The 7,347-nt window shown below is 47.9% G+C and overlaps 1 long non-coding RNA gene across 2 annotated transcripts; it reads right to left on the bottom strand.

Annotated features, from left to right (window-relative positions):
* Nucleotides 1-4,063: 4,063 nt before the first annotated feature.
* LOC142436015 (uncharacterized) lies at nucleotides 4,064-7,347 on the bottom strand. 2 transcript variants are annotated; one of them, XR_012781716.1, is made up of 3 exons: nucleotides 7,215-7,347; nucleotides 6,621-6,750; nucleotides 4,064-4,944 (listed from the first exon to the last, which is right to left on the bottom strand). It is a non-coding gene; the product is annotated as an uncharacterized LOC142436015 (long non-coding RNA). The 2 variants fall into 2 exon arrangements; XR_012781715.1 differs by having other exon boundaries at nucleotides 4,064-4,391; nucleotides 4,874-4,944; nucleotides 6,621-7,347.

Consider the following 7,347-nt stretch of genomic DNA (forward strand, 5'->3'; position numbering starts at 1 on the left):
GGTTCTCTCTTTCTACACCCCCTTGCCTCCCGGTGTCGCCACTCTCACCGCTGGTCCTGAGGGGTTCATCCATCGTAGGGAGTGACCAAGGCCAAGGTAACTGAGAGGAATTACTGAAACCAGAATGAAGGCAGAACATAGTATAGGTTGTTACTCTTAATGGGAGCAGAAAGCCTCATTTTTCTTTCATGAAGGGTTGGTGAGTTTGAACTGCTGACCCTGTGCTTCAAAGTGCAATATGCTAAATCAGCTAATGGAAATTTTATGGTTCATAATGATCTGATCTGCAATTACTTGTTGGAATAGCAAAAGAGAAATAGGATAAAGCTGGAACAGGATGAATTGTGGTTAAAATAACCAATGCAAAGCAAAAAAAAAAAAATCCCCCCTACTAACTAACAGCCATCAAGTTGATTCAGACTCATAGTGATCTTGTAGAACAGAGCAGGAGTTCCCTCTTTTTCCCAGACTGTAAATCTTCAGAGGGACAGAGGTCTCTCTACATCTTTCCCACTGGGATTGAGTGGTGGATTCAAACTGCTGACCGTGGGGTTTGTAGCTCAAATCAGAAAGTATTGTCTAAAAGTTTTAGCCTACTGGGAAAATATTTTAACATAAAATAAATAAGTAAAATTGATAAAATAGATAAAAGGAAAAAGTACAAATAAAACAATACTGGGGCTCACCAATTTAATCAGAGTGAGCAGCAATTTGAAATATATATAAGGAAAAGACCTTCAGATATGATTAAGGTATGCCGTATGGGAATTTTAACTGAAAATAATTCCATAAGTTACTTTCTATGAACAGTAATAAGATCTTCTCTGAGAATATAACTTAAGTTATAATGCAATCAAATGACTTCAAGGAAAATGAAATGTATGGCACCTACGAAATAATTATCAGAGAATTCTAAGATGGAGAAATCCAAAAATCAGAGTGAGAACCCTCATGAAATCTTTGTTACATATATACAAATATATTTTATTGATGGGTCATATTACACATCTCATTTGTATGACAGTATAATTACTTTATCATAAATTGCATATAATTCCCCTTGCCTAGAGTAGCATATATCATTTTGAAATAATCCCTTTCTGAGTCAAGTAATCGAAAAATTCACAAAGAGCCTTGTAAAAAATGATTTTGGGTAGACACATGGAGAGTGCACAGCTGAAACTTTTTTTTCACTAAACAGATAAAGCAAGGTAGGGATATTGTTTTACAAATGTTTCCTTGAAAGAAGTATATCTTTTTGAGCCTGAAATACATTAAATTTATATATTTTGGGAATAACATATAAGGCTAAGCAGAATAAATATGAAAAGTTAAGTAGCTCTACAAAAAAAGATGAAAGTGAGTGTGTTAGGCCAGGTTGACTAAAGAAACAAACCCAGTAATACTCATGTCGGTATAAGAAAGAGCTTTCTATCGAGAAGCATTATATATCAAGAAAACATCCCAGCCAAGGCACACTCAAGTTCCTAAGTCCTACACTAGTCCATAAGTTCCTCTTTAGACTCACAAAGCCACATGAAACAATGCCGAATGCAGGAATATCACAGGCCAGTGGGTGCAAAGTCGTGTGGATCCAATGGCTGTGTAAACATCACCGGAGTTCTTGCAGCCATCGGGGTCAGGCAGCAGGAATGAAGGCAGAGAGATAGGAAGAGGTTCCCAGGGCCTTCCTGATGAGAAGGCCATGCCCACAAAGAGGTACCATCATGCTGTGTCCTGATTGACAAGCTAGACTCCACTCCTGTCCTTTTAGAAATCTTCAAGTTGACATGAACTTATGTAACTAGCACAGACCACCCCTTATGAACCTAACACCTTTCCACAACTCTTTAACCATAATTTTAAAACAAAACAATCATAAAATCATAGTTGTATCTAACAGTATCAAACTAAAATGCATACCACTCAAAGTGTGCCAGCCTCATTTAAATACTATAATTAAACAAAACAATTTAAATACTATAAGCAGACCATTTAAATTCTATAAGTAAACAAAACAAAAATATTCTATGCCTAACATTGAAATTATGGGAAAACCTACAGCATCATTCTATAATCCTATCAACATTTCCCCCACCCATCCATGTTGCTAAGCCACCTTCTTCATGCCTTTGTCTTCCACATTCCGGGTGTCCAATGTCTCTACTGCCCCTTCTATCAACCCAGGACTCTGAGGATACAAGCATTTTCGTTGATGTGAAGAATCTCATTCTAGATGGCACCTGCGTGTCTGCATCCATCATTAAAGTCAAACCAGGACAGGCCATCCATAAAGTCAGCAGGAAGATGCACCAATTCACAAGCTCAAAAATCTTTTCTTCATTTGGTCAACTCATTGTGGGCCACCTCACTTGGCCTCACTCGGGTGCCCATGGGCTGTCTTGACTTTTGACCAAGAGTCCCTGTCACAAATACTCACCCACCTTAGCCCCCTTGTGCTATGTCATAGGCTCAGGTTCCCACAGCTCTTTAAACTTGAGACCAGGCAATCTGCTCTTGTTTGCAACTCTAGTCCCTGTGAACTAGGTCCACAGGGGTCAGTGGCCAGATGCTCTATTCATATTTCCCACGAATCATTTCTATGATGCGTTATAGCAATAAAAATAGATAGAAAAGATCGATGTAATCCTAATACAGTCAGATACTAAACACATTCTGAAAACATTCCAATTGAATCCTTTCTGATCTAAACTATCCCATTCACATGCATTATGGTCTTAGGCCTCTGGTGGCACCAAGCTAGGACCAGGCCTTTGGTCACCCAGTTTGACTAACCAGCATGGCCTCAGAGAAGTTCAAAGGGTATTTCTGCCCCCTGAACTCAAAATTTACACCTGTCACATTCATTTTTACAACATTTCAGACCGAAATAACCAAATACAACTTCTGGGCATCAGAACCTTCACTTCCCATGTCCTTCCCAGAAGAGAACAAGTAAAATACATTACTATATTTGACCTCCAGCTAGTCAAAGAGAAAGACTATCAGAAAGCAGAGAGGTCAGGCAAGCATCCTCTCTCCGCCTTCATGATTTGTTTCTCTAGTATTCCACTCCCTAGATACCATATTGTGTAAGGCCAGGTTGACTAGAGAAACAAATCCAGTGACATTCATATATGTGTAAGAAAAAGCTTTATATCCAGAAATAATTCTGAATCAGGAAATCATCCCAACCCAGTCCAACTGAAGTCCATAAATCTAATACTAGTCCATAATTTCTTCTCCAGACTCATGAAGCCGCATGCACTGTTGCTGAATGCAGGAATGTCGCAGGTTGTTGGGTGCAAAGTCTTGTGGATCTAATGGCTGTGTGCACATCTCCAGAGGTCTTGCAGCCATCAGGGTCAGGCAACAGGAAGCTGAAGCCAGAGAGGGAGGAGGTTCCCAGAACTCTCCGTAGTAGGAGGCCACGCACACAAGGAGATACCATTAGGCATAATTGGAAGGCTACGCTCCACCCTGTACTTTGATAAATCTTCAAGTTGACATGAGACTATGTGCATTTGTATTCGTACTGGGAAGTAAGATACTAATAAGATGATATAGACATCTAAAGAAGACAGAGTAAGTTTCAAAAAAAACAGCTATGAAGTTATTAGTTTCTAGGCTTTGCTAAGTTAATTTCCCATGTAATGTTCAGAAAAATATGAATAATAATATTGCTAATCTATAGAATTATTTTATAGAGTGGCATGGACATACTGATAATGAAATTAATGTTAATACATTGGCCTGGTCAAGTGAGGAGGTGTGCGTGGCCATGTGCATAGGTGAGTGTGGTTACATAAGCAGGTGTTTGGTTACATGCACGGGTTGGCATGGTCACGTGCACAGGTGGGCGTGGTCTATGTGCCCACATAACCTCCTCACCACTGTGTGCCCATATCCCTTCACCAGTCTGTGTGCCCATGTCCTCTCCTCACCAGTGTGTCCACATCCCCTTCTCACCACAATCTGTGTGCTCACATCACCTCCTCATTACCGTCTGTGTACCTACATTCCCTACATCATAGTCTGTGTACCCATGTCGACCCCCCAGTCTTTATTCCCCCACATTAACCCCCGCCGCCTGGGCAGCCCTCCTCATGCCCTAGGTCCTCACTAGTTTGTGTACCCCATGACCGCAACCGTGGGGGGCTCGTGGCCCTGGTGGCATAGCAGTCTCCGTTTGGTAGCGAGGTCCTGTGCACCTCCTTGTTCCGTGCCTCCCTGTCCTCCAGCAGATGCTGCTGCACCTGCAGGAAGGTCTCCCCTGCAGCGCCTGGCAGAGGGTGGGGTGAGCATGTCATCTGCGCCTGTGTCCATGACGTAATTCCGGGTGGGGAGCAGAATGGGACCCTGGGCCTGCATGAGAGCCGTGAGCATGGAACCTATGGACGACATCATCCCAGGGCGAGGGTGGGGTAAACCATCCAGGGCATGTTCAGTGCCACCAAGTTCACATCACAACAGTGTCCTGAGCTCACCCTGGAGCAGGGGTGCCCATATCCTACAGGAGTGGTTTTCCTTATAACAGAGGAGGTGGGACACAGAGGGACACAGAGGGGAGACGGCCTTGTAGAGACGGAGGCACAGGTTGGAGAGATGCAGACACAAGCTCAGGAATGTAACAGGGCCCCCAGGAGCTGGGAGAGAACACGAGGGAGGACCCTCCCCTGGAAGCCTCCTGAGGGAGCACAACCCTGCTCACACATGGACCTCAGATTCCAGGTCACCAGATCTGGGAGACAAAGTTGTGACCTCAAGCCTTGGATTTCTATCCCCTTGCTGTGTCCCTCTGGACACTCAGGCCCCGAGGTCTCTCAAGGTCCCCCTGCGCAACTCCCAAAGGGCAAGCCATGAGCACACAGACCTGAGGCCATGATGTAGCGAGAGCCCCCACCCTGTTGGTCTAGGGGGGATGGGTCCTCCTTCAGGTCGGACCTGGTGCAGAAACAGGAGGGCATGTTGGCTGCAGAAGTGGGTCATCCCCTCCCCGCCCGTCACATGCTATCTTCGTGTTCGCCCTGCTGACACTGTCTGCGATGGCATCTGCTTGGCAGCCTTCTCGAGGTGCACCACAGACGAGGGCACCAGGCCCGGAATCTGCCACCAGCACCCACAGGGTGCTCAGCAATGAGGGTCAGCGGTCCACCCTAGGGCTTACTGCTGCCCCACACTGTCTTCTGCTGTCCATGATACACCACTGCCCCACTGTCCATGACTCATCACAGCCACACTGTCCTCTAGTGTCCATGATCCTCTGTTGTCTGTGCTGTGTCAGGATGGGAGGTGACAAAGGCTGCCAGCATCCACCTGAGCAGGGGGATCTCAGAGTCTTTGGGAAACTAACACTGTAACACTGAGGGACATGTGGCGAGCACTATATTCCCCAATTTTTAACAGAGGGAATCTGGAAAGCTAGCCTTCCCTGGTAGGAAAGCCTCCCCTTTGGTGAGTCAGAGGTAAGTCCAAGTACATCATCCTGCTTTAAATATCGTTCCCAGCATTTCCCCCCGACCAGCTACACTGCCTTAAAGTGTGCACAGGTTTGATTTTAGGTCCCTACAGGAGCAGACACCCTGTTGCTACCTCTTCCCGCCCTGTCAACCAGCCCCACTCGCACCTTCCCCCAATGCAGGTCTGAGGTTTCCTCACCTGTGAGCTCAGGGACCTGACTGTTGATGCCATCCACCTTGTGACAGTATGTATGATTGAATGTGCATGTCTTTTGGCTAACTGTAAATATCCCAGTATAGTAAAGACAGCCTCGCTTCTCTTCCCCTTCCACATGGACCACCAAGAGGGGCTGAGGTGAGCATGCTACCATAAAATGTATCTGACTCCTACATTTAATCTCTCTCTTATCGTTCTTATTCTCTTTGACTTTACAGTAATCTTCATATACTATAACCGTACAACTGCGCCTACTGACCCTTTGGTTGTCAGAAGTTGGTTTCCTCTAACAAGAGTCCACCTGAGCAGGGGTATCCCAGAGTCTACTGTGCAGGGGGGAATCCCAGTCTACCTGTGCAGGGGGAATCCCAGAATCTACCTAAGCAGGAGGATCTCAGCCAGGGTCAGCTGCAGCCAGGCCTCCTTGGGGCAGGCGTAGCAACTGAGGATGTACAGCACAATGGTGAAGCAGTCAAACACCTGCATGCCCCAGGCTGTCTCCAGCTCCCTCTGCAAGGGCCAAGAGGGGAGCATCTTAGAGCTCAGCTGGGCACCGAACAAACCTGAGCATGGGGCAACCACCTGGGCAGATGTGCAGTTGGGTGTTCAGCACACCTGTGCAGGGGTCATGGTTGAGGACATGAACACCTGGCCAAGTACACATCTGAGCAGGGAACAACCCTGGAACATGATACACAACTGAGCAGGCGGCAAACCTGGTCGATGCAAATCTAGGCAGAGAATGCACCTGCACGCCTGGGCAGGTATACACACCTGAGTAGGTGTCATACAGGCAGACCACAGCTGGGCAGGTGGCCATGGATAAAGTGGGACTATCCCTCTGTTACTCCCCGACTTGATCGTCCTGCAGCAGGCTCTGCCCCCCACCTGTGTCAATAGTCACACCTGGTAGCTGCAGGTGCTCAGCCCGGGTGTGTGATTACCTTTTGTCAGGAGGCATTCTCTCCACATTCAGGAAGACAGACGTGACTTCTGGGGATCCACGGAGCTCCTCTAACGGAAGAGGACGTCACAGGAGTCTGGTGCCCTCACACACCTGCCCTAGAAGTCATTCTGAGGACAGTGGGGTGCCTCAGGGGTGCACAGGACAGCCACACAGTGGGCAGAGGGGGAGTCTGGGGTCTCCTTGCAGGTGTGTGACCCCCACAGCCCTGTCAGTGCAGGCAGATTATTGGCAGCCTGTCTGACGGGGTCTGGGGACGGGGGCTATGCCGCAGGTACGATGGTCAAGGGACCTAAGTGGCTGAGGACAGCAGGGGCTCTGCACCCAGCATGGCGAGTGGGGCGACAGGTGCCGAGGGGGCGCCTGCCCAGGGGCAGCGGGTGCATGGCAGCAGGTCCCACTTCCACGTCTGAGGTTCAGGGCTAAAAGCCCTGGGTTTCTCCAGGGACCGGGCTGCAGCCTTTGCCAATACTGGAAGGGCTTGCCAGCTGTGGGGTGGTCCCAGGCTCTGGGTGGGCGGGCAGGCGGGCAGGTCAGGGAAGAGGGGTCTGTGCTGCCAACCCCCATAGCGCACCTGTCAGCTGCTCCAAGTTGCCTCGGCCAAAGACCAGTCTGCTGTCGGGCGGCTTCGTGGGCACCACCAGGCTCTCCACCACCGACCAGCCGTCCAGCGTGTGCACCAGAGACCCACTCAGCCACTGGCCACT

Source organism: Tenrec ecaudatus, unplaced genomic scaffold, assembly GCF_050624435.1.
Source record: "Tenrec ecaudatus isolate mTenEca1 unplaced genomic scaffold, mTenEca1.hap1 Scaffold_123, whole genome shotgun sequence".
NCBI classification, from domain to species: Eukaryota; Metazoa; Chordata; class Mammalia; order Afrosoricida; family Tenrecidae; genus Tenrec; species Tenrec ecaudatus.